Source organism: Physcomitrium patens, chromosome 16 (genome assembly GCF_059467195.1).
Source record: "Physcomitrium patens ecotype Gransden chromosome 16, ASM5946719v1, whole genome shotgun sequence".
In the NCBI taxonomy this organism is placed as follows: Eukaryota; Viridiplantae; Streptophyta; class Bryopsida; order Funariales; family Funariaceae; genus Physcomitrium; species Physcomitrium patens.
In genome coordinates, this window is record NC_143425.1 from 11,795,829 (window position 1) to 11,811,569 (window position 15,741).

Genomic DNA, 15,741 nt, shown 5'->3' on the forward strand with positions numbered 1-15,741 from the left:
CACTCAGGTTTCATTCCTCTGACCCACCTTGTGATGACCTGCTTGATGACAATATAACAATGACTAAAATTTCTTGATTACCTCAAGTTGTCTTTACCAACTTAAATTATTTTGTTCTTTCATGGAGTGTCTATGATATTTTGAAGGCAAACATGACTTATTTAGAGTGATATGTAGAACTTTTGACAAACAGATTAAGCAAGGTTTGAGAAGAGAACTTGTATTCATCTAAGTTTGTGACATAATAAAAAAGAAAGTAAAAATAAAATATTTGTTGTAAATTATTAGTGAATCGTTTTTGGTTATCAAAGATTGTGATGATTTAGTAGGATAAAGTAATGCTATTCTTGTGAGGAGTCAATTCAACAGAATAATTTAGTAATAACATAGTAATTCATCAGAGTAATTTAGTAATTTATGTTATTAATGGAAGTGATTAAATAATCATTCCATTAGCATTTATGCAGTAAGTAAAAAGATTACATAATGATTATTTGTGTCAAATAATGTTCTTTGATTATATACATATATACATCATATACATACATACATACATACATAATTTTATTAAAATATTTTAAATTAAAAAAGGATAAAATGAAAGTTGCCAAATATTTTAAGAAGTATCTTGGAAAAAATAAGCTATATTTACAATTTCCACAAATTAAATCTAGACAAATTACAAGATGGTGTGGTTGATATTGATGTAGAATCAATAGTTTTTCAGCATCTACAAGCAAATAAAGTGGTTGTATTTATTTAGAAGTACTTTTAGTTTCAACGACCTGTTAGTAAAACCAACAAATGAAAATTTGTTTCTTTCCACTATCACACAGTAGATGATCTTATATTATCTAAAAGATCTTAAAATATGTGCGATTTTTTTATTTAACTTAAAATAAAAATAAAAATATACTATTAAGCAAATAATTAAAAGAGATTTAATTACGAGATTTTCTTTTAATTATTTTCTTAATAGTATATTTTAATTTTAAATGAGATATTAAGCAACATATTCAATTAATTCATAACTATATATATATATATATATATATATATATATACATACTTTTTTTTTTCAAAATTCTATGAAATAATTTATTAACTATAAGATAAAAGACTACATTTAAGAATTGCAAAATTACATTATTTAAAATTGGTGGTTTGAATCCTAACTTTGATATCTAAACTATGCTTAATAAACTTATGTTGTGTCAAATAAAGAAATAAATAATACACACACACAAACACACACACACACATATATATATATACATATATATATATGTATATATTCTCTTCCCATCTCCTCTCTTGCCAGTTTCTAGATGGGGCGACGGCGATGGATGCACAACCCTGTGCTACAATCACAAAGCAGCGATCTCGAGGAAGTGGAGTTTCAAGTTGGGTGTCGCCGTGTAGTCCTGAGGATTCCGGACCGTGGAGCCCCGGGCATCGGTGGGAGCTTCCTCAGTCGTAACTGCTGTGCAGCGCTCCATGTCTTTTTCTGAAGGAGGAGTTTCAATCCCTTTGCATCCGCTGTCTCTTACAGGAGGAGGGAGATGTCGAGATTAGGTAAGTATAGAGCAATAGAAGATGTGGATCAGAGAAGCACCGCTCTGTGTCTGAGGTCGCTGACTCGTGTGCCGGCACTTTTGCCTTGGGAGATTCCGATCTTGGTTAGAAAACGCAGCCCCGATGCACTTGCGACAATTCGCAGCCAAGCTCGATAGGACTGTTGCGATGGGTGAGTTTTTCTCCACCGATTCGCAAGGGTATCCGTCTTAGCGGCATCAGACACGCGACTGGAAGTATTATATTGAATTGAGAAACAATGGGATGTGTGAACAGAATAAAGTACACCTGCAACGAGTTTGCATTGCATCGTAAGCTCTATTCGCATGCTATGAACTTCTAGAGGAAGCGGACTTGTGTGTATGAAGACAAAGAGAGGGGATTTCCCCACGATGTTTCGTACGTATTGTCCCCCCTGGTGCCAAATCCTGGAATGCATCGCTAGTCTACCCTCGCTTGTACGAAATACACGAGATCGACAGAGCGTAATCGTCATCGAGCACTGCCTCGACCCGCATTTCAAGGCTTGGTCGTGTTCAAACGTGTGCGTCAAATTCGACCAGCCGCGGCAAAGCATTGGAGTACGACTTCCAAAGTAAAGATGAATGGCTCGCAGAAAGGTCAGGTCAATCAATTTGTACAAGTGCGACATCTAATCAGATACATCTGTCTCAGTTAACTCATCACTATTCCTGGCAGACCTTACTGCATCCTGTGCGGGCAGTCCACTCTGCAAACAGCTTGCAGTGCAAAAATTGTCGAAGGCTCATTCCGGTAGCTTGTCTTGGTGTTTCTGAAGTCCATGCCTCAATTGTGGTGACCTAGCAACAAGAGAGCAATTACAAAAGTTTTAAAAAACTTCAGAAATTTTAGGAAATACCTAAAAGCAGTTGAAAAGACCATTTTTGTATAAACGTGCACGAAAAATGACAACTTGTCAGTATCACAACAACTATTCTTCAATTATTGCAATCCACAGAAGCCCGTCGCTTGAATAATTAGAAGCGTACTGCTTCATTAAGTGGCTCAATCGGGCTGCAGAGTGGATTCAATGACATTGTCCTCGAATTCCGTTCCAGCCCCATCGTAGAATTCTCAGAAGTGAGAGGGTGAATTGCTGCAGAGTTGGGTTGAATCCAGTTTGGCAGACAAAGACACAAACTGTAGCAGCTCTGGGGACTCCAGCAGACCAGAAGCTGCTGACCCTCCAAGTCCAACTTCGTCGCTGTAATCTCCGCTGTCACTGCAAGTCTTGATGGTCAGCCAGAATTGTACCGAACAGTTGTACCCGTTTGCGAGAACCAATTTTGTGGGCAGGTTTAGATGGGTTTCGGTGTATCTGGTGCTAGATTGAACCAGAACGTAGAAGTATATGTCTCGATGGCACGAAGGCAATTCGAAAGTTTTTGCAGACGTGATTGTGAATGAGTATTTCTCGGGAGATACTAAAGTTCATTTTGTTCGTCGGCAGCGCTCTGAGAATGAATGCGCTTCAATGTTGGACAACGAGTTATCAATGACACAGTTAATATGCTGAGAACAGGAGGTGGACGTCAATGCGGAGTCATAGTCATGGAGGAGCGAACTGTCCTTGACCCTGCAGGAGCACAAGCGCTCACGAAACAGAAATCACCAAGTTAAGTATACCATCACCGTGATCCAGCTTCGTCAATATTGCTGAGAATTGTGGCTCTGTGGTATCTAATCGGATGGCAAATTGCAGTGACGGCTGTAGTTTTTCATGGACTTGTGACTTTTTTAGTGATCAGTTCTTCCAGCATTCCAGTCTATGAAATACGCGAAGCAAGTTCTAACTTCTTAACTGTGTTACTGAATTGTATACAATTCAGAATCATTTGTCGTCAAGTCCAAGGAGTTTTAGGTTGAGATTTTCTACTCAGCAGGATCTTGTTAGGCATCTTCGCCCTTACAGTTATAACTTGTGTGTGCGTGCAGATCAAAAATTGAAAATGGAGGTTATTGGCAGGTTCGTGTCTGTGCAGTTATGCACAGCGGCTTGTTTTGATATTTTCGTGACCACAGATTAAGCATCTCCTTAAGTGGCTGATTAATCATCACATGAGAAAAAAATGGCCTTATTCATGAGCAGGGCACAACTAGGTACGAAGATCGAGTGAACCACCCTGTTTCTTTTTCGAAATTGCCTCTTACATTGTAGATTTATGTCTATTTTTATACACAGGCACACAAAGTGTTTATCATTCTGATTTCTCTGTTTATTTGTTGTATGAAATCTGAAGGAAGCCAGATAGTGAAGCTGGTATTGGGAGGCTTTAGCCAAGGTGTTTGCAACCGCTCAGTCCATGTGTCTGTTCAGTCAGCTATACACACAAGCTCCTCGCTCCATTTCTGGGAAATATTTCAACGGCGACTCGTTCCACCTGAAGTCTCAAGCGGTCACTGCGCCTAGAGCCTGATGCCAACCAACAAATAAGTGACCTCAATTTCTGTAAGTAGCCGCATTCTCTGAATCACATCTCTTAGTGCTGTTTCGAAATTCGTGTTCACTCAAGGCATAGAGCTCTGAAGATTCCCATCATATTTTTGGTTATTGCGAAGAAATGCAGTAAAATTGAGAGCTTCCTATATTTGATTGACTTTGACATCGGTAGAAGCCATAAAATTTTGAGCCAATTTTTCGAATCACTCTGAGCTGAAGCTTGTGCATATGGATGACTGAACACAGACAATAATATCATGCCTGTTCGACAAGAATACCCTCCTGCCAACACTTTCCTCTTTCCCTCTGACGAATATGTCACAGCCCGGCATTACCCTAATGTATGTCCTCTTTCTCATTTGCCACATTCCAAGTCGAATCTATAACCTTGATAAGCTGTTGGGTTCGGCGTCGAAACGAGGAGATGATGGGGTCTACCCCATGTGTGCAAATTAATAATTAAATAAATAAACTAGGAGATGATGACTGACTCGTGCATGGACCCACATTTTTAGGAGGTTTCAAACGAAGAACCATCACATTCTATTATTTTGTAGAGAAAAGAAAGAAACGAAAAAAAAACGTGCAATTAAATGGTAGGTGGTGCCAATGTATCTCTGTGCAAACCTTTATTCGCAAGGACAGAGAGATAACGACAAGGCTATATACCTGACCACCAAATCTCTTTACCCGGACTTAATTTGTTTGGCGGCACACATGCATGTCTGACATGGTTGACGGTCAGCTTTGGTAATTGATAACCAAGTTGCGCCACTAGGTGACATGAAAAGGCTATATTACGTAAGCCCATGTGTGTAGGCAGGCACATAGTTAGAGGGTCCTATTTGTCGTGCTCATGATGATGAATTAATCACAGGGTCTGCAGCTAAGCAGCCACTAAGTTGATGACAATTTGAAGCTGCTCTATCCATCGTCGCGTAATGAGTTGATCATTCACTGAGGAGCACATTGCATTCTTCAACATACCACCTGCATCACCAAATCATGGACTGGCACCTTGTCATGATCAGTTTTACAACTGTGAGTCCAGCGGCCTGGTGCAACTTCTTGGCGATGCCGAAGCTTCTGTGATCCATGTCTCTTCTTCAGCGTTGAGCTTTCTGTCTGCAATGTTGAAGAAAGTGGAACCTCTCGGGGTGAAGGTCTAACATTAGTCCCCGGCATTAAATCGCATAATTTCGTTAACATCTGGTGTGATCGCACCCTTTCGTAAGCAACTCTGTGCTTTCCGTTAAAAAGGGAGGAAGTCCATCTAATTCCTTGCGAGTCCAAACTTCCTTTTTCATATTTCGCATGCTGCAAATCTTGCAAAGAATCAAATAAGTTAATTCAACTCGAGTGCTCAGGGGACGACAAATCAAGGCACGTGATTTTAGACAGCCATGCTCCACCGGTCCTGAACTTTCCTCGTTGACGGCATCAGCACCGATTTTCTACTATGTCATCATACTAGAAAATTGGTAGTTGAATGAGAGTTGAGAGCAATCCTCATGATGATCATTAGCACATTAAGTCGCCTCTGGAATCCGCTTCTAGCTGAAAGGTTTGATGGTGGCAAACTTGCCCGAATGCAGGGACAATAATTAAGCATCTTGTGACCCAATGCGTGAAATCCGGTCCAGATAGTCCCACTAAGAACACGAGACTTACCAGTACTGCCAATTTTCCAAATTTTTGACGATATTCTTTAGTCCAAAGCAACAGATGTTCATTTCCTTAAAAGAATGCGTTGATGGTTGACACAGAGCCGAGCGAGATTTTTTCCCGGTTATTTCACGTAAATTGCTTAAGACGACAAAGAAATGCATGTACTAGTGATTCGTACCATACTATAAAGAAATAGTCGTAAAATACTGCTTAGAATTGGTCGTATCATATTTCTTAGAATTGGTCGTATCATACTTCTTAGAATTGGTCGTATCATACTTCTTAGAATTGGTCGTATCATACTACATTGTATGGTCGAGCACTTCGAAGAATCGAGATATCCAATTATTGTGCGCTTTCCCTGTAGTTCTGCAGATCCATACTCGCTTCCCACGAAATTGTGTCATTAAAACTAAACTTTTAATTTCCATCTTGCAATGCTCATGGCAGCATCAAACCTTAGGATGACCTTTAAAGACGATAGTAACTCAGAGGGCTTCCTGTGTTTTACAAACAACAGAGAATAGTGCAGTCGCAAAGAACTGCCGAAGATCGTGAGTCAATGTGGAATTTTACTGGGCCAAAAACTCAGATCTTTGATCCGCAAAAGCCTCAAGATTTCTGTATTATAACCCTATATTACAATCCCTCTTCCAGAAAATACCAGTTGCCGCTAAAACCAATACTACCTCTAATTATTTATTTAAGAGGGTTTACCCCACTGAGGAGATTCGAGGAGATACTTCTGTCACAGCTGACCTCGGAGACTGAGAGATCAACAGGAGACTGGAGTCTAGTGGTCCTAGAATGCCTGCCATTACTTTATTCGTAAAGTTTGACTCAAGTTTGCCACCATTACCAACTACCCATAGTGGAAATAGTGACGACTGTTAAATTTTTGATAAGGAAACCTTTCCTGTATGCGAGCAGGATGGTTCTGAAGAGAAATAGTAGTTCATGAGGGCTTGCATCGGAATAGTTTTTCACTAGAATTTTCTTATGTGCTCCACGTGGTTCTCGATGGGGATTGGAGAAGGCAATGCGCTCTATGAGCAGGGCCAACAGTAATATCTTAAAGATAGAACCTGCCCGCCAGATTTACTACCTCTACTTCGATATACGTGTATCCATTCGCGTACAAGACCATAGAAGCTCAAAAACCTCTGCAGCGGTTTAAGCCTCAGTCTGATCTGTTAATTCCCGCTCTGCTTTACCTTCACCATTTTTTCCATTCCGAGAACTTTGGATCGCGACCAGGCTTACTCTCAAGGGGTTTGTGGAGAGTGCTGCAGACTTCCTTCAACTGCCGCAAGCCAGGGGGCATGGATCAGGAGTGCTTCGGCAGCAGATTCAACAATCCACCAGTCATATCGTTGCGAGTACCTGGGTCGCTGAAGCATCAATCGCAAGCTGAATCGACAGAGTGTGCGGAGAAGGTCGAAGCTATGCTCAGTTTGGCCGTTTTGCACCTAGCGGATCTAATGAACTTGCTCACGCTAGACTTCTCGGAGGGCCTTGCACTTGATCCTGATACCAGACTGCCCACTCCAGTGACTGAAATACCGCCGGTGATCCTTGTAGACATGAAATCCAAGTTGGAGAAATCTTTAGAATGGTGTCATCTTGCGAGAAGCCGCCTCAGAGATATCACCCAAGTTCCCAAGGTTCCAAAGGTCTTGCATTCTCCATCGACGCACCAAGATCAGCAAGTCAACTTTTGGGAAACGCTAGCCTTGTCCCCCGATTGGAAAATTGACTTCGCCTCTCTCACATGAATTCAGCACGTTAAGTTTGCAACAAACTGGCGAATGTCATATGAACGGCGGCATGCAGGACGGGCTTCAAACTGACTGGATTTGTCGTTGAAGACTTAGAAAAGCCAAATTTAGACACATGCAGGTGTAGAAGTGTTATTCCCAGTATGTGGTAGGTCGAGTACTGATGGAGAATCGTTTCTTCCAGTTCTGAGCAACGAAGAGACTGCTTAACACGAAGGAATTGATGCGGGAGAAAGTGATACCCTCCAAAAGAAGGTTATTAATCCCATATTCGTTAGTTTTGGACAGTCACACAATAAGTGGACATGGCTGTCAGTTTTCACTGTTTTCGCTATGCACAACATACAACGGAGTGCAGACTTGTGTGCTGTAGTTGTGATATAAAACGTAGATTACATTTTCCGAAATCAGAGATAACCTTTTGCAGGTCTCTGCTGGAGACTGTGTGGTGCAACTTGGCCCACCTTTAGAGAAAGTATATCAGTGCATCTCTGATGAAGCTGTAAGCCTTTGTAATCTACGATCATTATTCTGCGAAAAAGCTCTGTATATGCTAAAACTAATACATTTAATGATCGGATTTTCGAACTGATGCCTCTGCAATTGTCTTCACAGCTTGTTACCTCGGCTTTTAGAGTCTGCAGGCACAACACATTTATGGAACAGAAGAATGAATTCCAAAGGTAGAATGTTCTGAAGACACTTGAGATTCTTTGACCACCCCTTTCCTTTGTTCTTGTTGCATCAGGTAGGTTAAGTCTTTGCATTTTAGTCACAGAGTTGGTGAATGTATGCGAACTAAACATGGCGGGATAGTGACATCGATGGCATCGAGCCTCGTTCAGTTATTTAGACAGAAATGACGAAGAGGAACCATCCTCCAGCTTTGCAATATTTTACGAATTCCTAGCTGAAATTGAGGATGTGGATCCAATAGAGCTACGGGAATGAAGATGAGTTGCTCAATCCAGCTTAAAAAGAATCCTGAAGTACTTCACAACTAGAGAGGGTTTACAAATGTAGCTACTTGTGATAGTATGCTGTACAACATTCTCTGCGCATTGATGCAAATACTCACATGGGTACTAGAATTTCATAACCATGTAGCGGTGCTCGAAACATCCTTGCTGGGCCAGCAGCCCTATCGTAGTGGAGACCGCAAACGACTGTTTCGGCACTGACCGTGGTAACCTTTCTATCAAATAGAGGCAACCTTTCCTGGCAGGTCGCACCCATTACGATAGCGATCCCCAGGTGTATTTTACTACGATTCTATCAAATGGCTCACATTCACTAGCCACGCTCCCATTGCCAGCTCAGGCTCTTCCGGAATTCTACTTCTCGGCCCAGCTCTTCAATCACCTGACATATGGACCAGTATAGCATGGCGGCATAAGCAGTCCTGGAAACTACCCAAGACATACGTTGATCAGATTCTAATCTCCACGACCGAAGTTAGTGATGATCGATTGCGGTTCCACTGGGCTAAAATCCTACCCCCACCTCCATCACAATCACCCACCACATCAGATACTGGTAGCAACGATCGCCGAATTCTGTCCACGCATTCACGATAGCCAATATACAAGGCTGGAAGGGGTCACAGTAGGACTAGAGGATGGTTTCATGTCTGAGTGAGCGATTTACTGGACGTGTACCAACTCAAAGCGATCTAGATATGTATCTAACTTTCGCAGAGAAGATTGCAGTTAAAACTTGTGTCTAGGAAGACATGGCATGCCGAATTGTGAAGCAGAGATTTTGCATTCAGTGACAAGAACCAGTTGTGCTTAGCATCGTGCATCCATCGCAATTGTTACCACGTCTGTGGGATTGTGGAACCTGGTGACATACAGACCGCACCATCCATGGTGGTGCTCACCGACACTGCATTTCGAGTCATGGTCGGGATGTGAATCAATCGGTCACAGCACTGCTTTAGGAAGGTTGGCCGCAGTCGTCAGGAGTCGATCCCTCGTCTCTCAGAACTTGTCTATTTAAATTATCGCAAGATTAATTTTTTTCACAGTACTCCTTCGGGAACAAGGGCCTACTTCGCGAGGGGTCGATCCCTCGTCTCTCAAACTTATCTATTTGAAATATTGGAAGATTAATTTATTTCACAATATTCCTTTGAGAATAAGGGCCTACGTCACAAGGGACCGATCCCTAGTCTCATGGTATCATACCATTTACTGACTCTTACCACAAAATCTATTAAGATTTGTAGAAAAGAAAACCCCAAAACACAATAAATAAAATGTGCATTTAATCATTTGTACAGTATCATTTGTGATGGTATTTTGAAATTTTAATAATCAATACACACAGCCACAATTGATCAACCAATTATTCTCGTAATGTTCAATGTGTTTGTTTGGAATAAATAAACAAGGTTTACAAAAGAGGCTACATTCATTTTTATTTTTTTTGTTGCAGATTATGTGCATAAATATGCATATATATATATATATATATATATATATACATGATCAATACATTTTAGATTCGGACTTTATTTCTCAATCACATTAAACATAAGCCTTTAATTTGTAGCATTTTATTTGATCTATTATATCAAAACAAATTACTTATGTTCTAAAAGTAACGTATATTAAATATTCAAAAATCCAAAAAATTAATAATAACAATACTAATAATGAATAAAATGAAGAAGTATAATATAATAAGTTTCATGTACTTAATAAAAAACAAAATAAAACTCAAACTGAATAAAAAATTTGTGAAAAAAAAAAAGAAAAAGAAGTGTATTGATAAGATAGAAGTTTTATGAAACAAATACAAAAGAATTCTCTACCTTACTATCAAGGATTCAAGAGAACTAATGCTTAAAATAAACCTTTATTTCTATTCCTCATATAGTACAAGTCCATGGTCTAACCACATGGATTTTCTAGTATAAACACACAAACAATTAGCCTAGTCAATAATGTCCAATTAACATGTGGATACTCTTCTTATTAGGCCATATGATGGCTTGATAGACTACGACAACTAAATGGTATCACCACCAACAAATGACAGCTACAACTTGTCAACCAACAAAGTAGTATCAACCACCCATTCTTCTTTATATCTAAAAGGAGTTATACACTCTATTAATACTCCCACTTAATGATATATTAGACTAACTCAATTTGATGATGCCAATCATTTCCTTGAATTTATAATATTTTTCACAAGTTAGACCTTTGGTCAAAATATCTGCAACCATGTCTTGAGTCTCGCAAAAAACTAAGTTGATGTTGCCACTCTTAATCTTTTCACAAACAAAGTGATACTGAATTTTAACATGCTTAATACAAGCGTGGAATGTAGGATTCCTTGAAAGAGAAATGCAACTTTGATTATCACTAAAAATAGACAAAAGACCATCTTGTAAAAATCCAATGTCTTTAAAAAACCTTAAAAGCCAAATTGCCTCTTTTGTAGCATGAGTAGCTGCCATGTACTCTACTTTGGTGGTAGATAATGCAATTTTTGGTTGCTTCTTGTTATTCCAATTAAATGCACCATTGTCTAACAAAAATATATAACTAGTGGTTAAATATTGTGTATCAATATCTCTTATATAGTCTGCATCATAGTGACCAACCACTTACAAACTCAAAGAGCTTCTATCATATTGTTGCATATGATTTCATGTGCCTTGAAGATATCGCAAAATGCATTTTACCACTATCCAATGTTGTGGGCCAAGATTTATCATATATTGGCTAAGAACTTCTATTAGATATGAAATATTAGTCCAAGTACCTATCATTGCATAGACTAAATTATCCACTACATTTTGGTATAGAATTTCCTCCATTTCTTTAATCTCCTTAGGAATTTGTAGACTCATGTCTCTTGACAATTTACTATTAGAATCCAAAGGTATAGCCAAAGATTTACAATCTTTAATGCCAAATCTTTTAAGGATATTTTTTACATATTTTTGCTAATTAAGATAGATTTTATAAATATTTTGGTTTTTTATAATCTACATATTCTAAATATAGTAGATTTCTTCCAAATCTTTCATTTCAAATCTCTCAACTAAATTTCTCTTTATTTCTAAGAAAAGTTCCTTGTTATTAGACACAAACATCAAGTCATCCATATAAAGTGTAATGATGATAAAGAATCCATTAGTTGTCCACAATACATAAATGTTAGGTTCAACATGGCTTCTTTTTAAACTTTGTGAGGCAAAATAATCATCTATCTTCTTGTACCATGTCCTAAGAGATTATTTGAGTCCATAGAAAGTTTTAGAGAGTTTCTACACCAATTATTCTTCATCCTCTAATATATAGCCTTTTGGTTGGTCCATATATATCTCATTTTTAAGATCTCCATTCAAGAATATTTTTTTGACATCCATTTAATGAACTTCCAAATCTTCAACTACAACTAGTATAAAAAGTGTATAAATTGAGGTCATTTTTGCCACTGGAGCAAAAGTCTCATTGTAATCAATGCCTTCTTTTTGTACATAACTTTTTGTAATGAGTCTAGTCTTATGGTGCTCCACTGAACCATTTGCATTATATTTGATCTTAAAAATCTATTTGTAACCAATTGATTTTTGTATTTGCTGGTAGTGGTATCAAAGTCTAAGTCTTATTGTCAATGAGACTTTGGTACTTTGAATCCATTGTTTTTTTTTACTTCCAAGTATCATCCCTTCTCATAGCTTCAGTGATAGTAGCTAGTTCTTTAATGCTTATGTGAAAAGCATGTACCATATATGCTAAAGATATGAATGATTTAGAAGGAATCAAAGCCAATTTTGATTCATTAGTTACTTATTGTTGTGCCAATAGTTGAGCTCTTGCATGCATCATTGTAGGTGAAGGTAGAGGTGGAGGTGGGATTAGAGGTGGATTTAAAACTGCATGTTGTTATCCAAGTACTTGAACTTGTATTTGAATATCTCAAACAGAAGATGAAGATTTAATAGTTGGTTGTTGGTGACCTTTACTAATGTCCAAATCTCCCATTGTATCCTCAGTGTCACTTTCCAAATTTGATGAAGATTCCATAAGCTCAATTTTAATCCTTGTTTCTTGAGGTTTATCAATAGAAACCTTCAAATTTCCTTCTGTTTGCTTAAAGTCTTCACACTCAATAAACTTAACATTACAACTCTTAATTATGGAGCCATTTTTAATATCATACAAACGATAGCACTTAGTATCTTCAATATAGCCTAGAAATAAATATTTTCTACTTTTAGGATCAAGTTTTTTGTGTTTTTCATTTAGAACTTGTGCATAGGCATTACATCCAAAGAAACAAAGGTGTTGTACTGAAGGTTTTATACTTGACCAAACTTCTTTGGATATTTTTCGTTCTACAATTGTAATAGGAGCTCGATTAAGACATATGTTGTAATATTAATGGCTTCTATCTACCATGCATTTGAAAGTTATTTATGTTGTAATGTGCACCTCGCACTCTCAAATAATGTTCAATTCTTGCATTTTGTAATTCTATTTTGTTGAGACATATAAGGTGTTGAAAATTATCTTTCAATGCCATATTATTCACAAAACTGTTTGAAGGCCTTAGATGTATGCTTTCCACCATTACCACTATATAATTTTTAAATCTCCAAGCTTGTTTGTTTTTCAACTAAAGCCTTAAAAATCCTAAAGTTATCTAAGACTTCAGACTTTTGTTTCATGAAATATACAAAAGTTTTTCTTAAAAAATCATCAATAAAAATAACAAAGTATTTTATTCTTCCATAAAAAGTTATCCTCATAGGACCATTTACATCGGAATGTATCAATTCCAAGAATTTTGTTGCACAAGTATTATCTTTTGTTGAAAAAGCATCATGATGTTGTTTTCTATAAATGTGTCTCTTGCAAAACTCTAATTTTGTGTCCTTGCCTATGTCCAGATGAGTGACCATATCACCTACTTATAGTTTTTACAAGCCTAAAATGCCAAGATGACTACATTGTTGATGCTAGATGTCAATCTTATTCAAAGTTTGTTTTGTCTCAGTAATAAGAAAAGTCTTTTTATCTTTATCTAAAGATCCCAATAGCTTGTATAAGCTATCATGTCTAATACCTTTGATGGTTGTGTTGTCTTATTTCATGAGACATGTATCAGCATTAAAATTAACTTTGTAACTTTGATCTATCATTTTGCTAACAAAAAGCAAATTCTTAGCCAATCCTTCAACATGCAAGATATCATGTATATTCTTGCAAATATTGTTTAGAAATTGGAAAGAGATCTTACTCTTTCCTTTGATGGCAAGTCCAATATCATTGCCTAAATAGACTTTAAGGCCTTATGGTAGGTTTTTATAATTTAAAAACTAACTTTGATTTCTTGTCATGTGTTGAGAAGCACTAGAATTGATGTACCATTCTTTGTTACTCATAGTAACAGGTAATGCAGCTACAAAGATAGATTCATCATCCTTTTGATATTTCTTGTCTATTATATTAGCTTACTCTTTTTGAAAAGTCTTTAACTTTCTTGACTTCTTATCCTTCTCCTTGGTTTGATATTCTCTCTCATAGTAATCTTTCTTGCCACAATATCTACATTTGACATCCTTCTTATGATCATGTAAAGACCTTGTATAAGTATGAGCATGAGTACGAGAATGTGACTTAGATTTTCTTTCCACATTTAATGCCACCTCAAAGATTGATTTCACATTCTTATTATGAGACTCTTATTGCAGTAGTTGAATTGTGACCATTTGTAATGTTAGTTCTGTTGGAAGTCTTGTTCTTAGTGTCACCACTAATGTCTGGTATAATTCCGAGAGACTCCCTAGTAATACCATTACAAAGTGTGTAACAAAAATATTCTTACTAATAGAAGAAAGTTTCTCAGCTATCTTCCATAGCTTGCCTACATGCATAACAATGTTGTTACTTTCACTCATTTGCATAGTTTAGAACCTGCAAATTAAGTATAATAGGTTCAAAGTATTTTTTACCTCATATGTTGCTTCCAAATCTTGCCATGTTGCATGTGCACTTTGTGCCTTACTCATGGTTAGAAATTCTATATGTATAAGATATAAACAAATTGCAAATAATATCCTTTGGTCTATATCCTCTCATTTCTCTAATTCTTCTAGATCTATAGGTGATCTAATAGGTTTCTTGTATTTTCCACAGACAACCTTTCATAAATCTTTATCGATGAAGACAAATCTGATTTTTTCCTTCTACAAGTGTCAATTGTCTCCATCAAATTTTTCTATAATATAGTACTCTATTTCCATCTTGTAAGAAATATTCCCTAAATAGAAGAAATTGGAGAAATGGAAGAAGAAATAGAAGGTGAATAGAAATGAGATCTAAGTAAAATTTTACACCTACTTATAGACTTTTTGAGTATTAATAAAAATTCTTAAATAATTTCTAAAAAAATCTAAAATATTTTTAAAATATGTGAAATTATATCACTAGAATTCTCAAAAATATTCAACTCAAAACTCCAAAAAATATAATTTTTAGAGCTTTCTACATAAAACTATGTCCAAAAACTTGAAAAAAATCAAATTTGGAGCTCCTTAGTCTTACTAGAGTTTCTTAGACTATGTTGGCTCCATTCCTATTGCCAAGTCATACCATTGCTGCCAAGTCCTGCCATTGTTAGTAGACCCTATTGCTCTTCTGATCAAATCAGTAGCTACAAGCTCCAATACCTATTGCTTATAACATTGAAATTTGAAAGTGCTCTTTTTCTTTCAAAATTAATGCCTTGTTGCTTCAATTATGACCTACCAAAAATATTAGTGGCTTGAGTTCTAAGCTCACTAGAAGTTCAACTCCTCTTAAGCTAATATAAAAAATAAAACCTCCTGAAAGTTGATCAAAAGATTGAGTCGTGCAAAACAACCTCAATTGATGCACTCAAATCCATTAAAGGATAAATCTAGAGTATCAAGATTCTAATACCATGTGAAAAAATAAAGATGAAGTGTATTGCTAAAATAGAAGTTTTATAAAGCAAATACAAAAGAATTCTCTACCTTACTATCAAGGATTCAAGTAAACAAATGCTTAAAATGAACCTCTACTTCTACTTCTACTTCTTATATAACATAAGTCCATGGTCTAATCACACGGACTTTTTGGTGTGAACACACAAACAATTAGCTTAGTCAATAATGTCCAATTAATATGTAGATACTCTTCTTATTAGGTTATATGATGGCTTCATAGACTACAACAACTAAATGGTATCACCACCAACAAATGGCGACTA

General features: G+C 37.0%; 1 long non-coding RNA gene across 2 annotated transcripts; it reads left to right on the forward strand.

Annotated features, from left to right (window-relative positions):
- The first annotated feature begins 2,612 nt into the window (after positions 1-2,612).
- Positions 2,613-4,909, forward strand: LOC149987654 (uncharacterized). Of its 2 annotated transcripts, XR_016506832.1 has the most exons (3): positions 2,613-3,696; positions 3,837-4,045; positions 4,283-4,909. It is a non-coding gene; the product is annotated as an uncharacterized LOC149987654 (long non-coding RNA). The 2 variants fall into 2 exon arrangements; XR_016506831.1 differs by lacking the exon at positions 4,283-4,909 and having other exon boundaries at positions 2,614-3,696; positions 3,837-4,184.
- Positions 4,910-15,741: the final 10,832 nt, after the last annotated feature.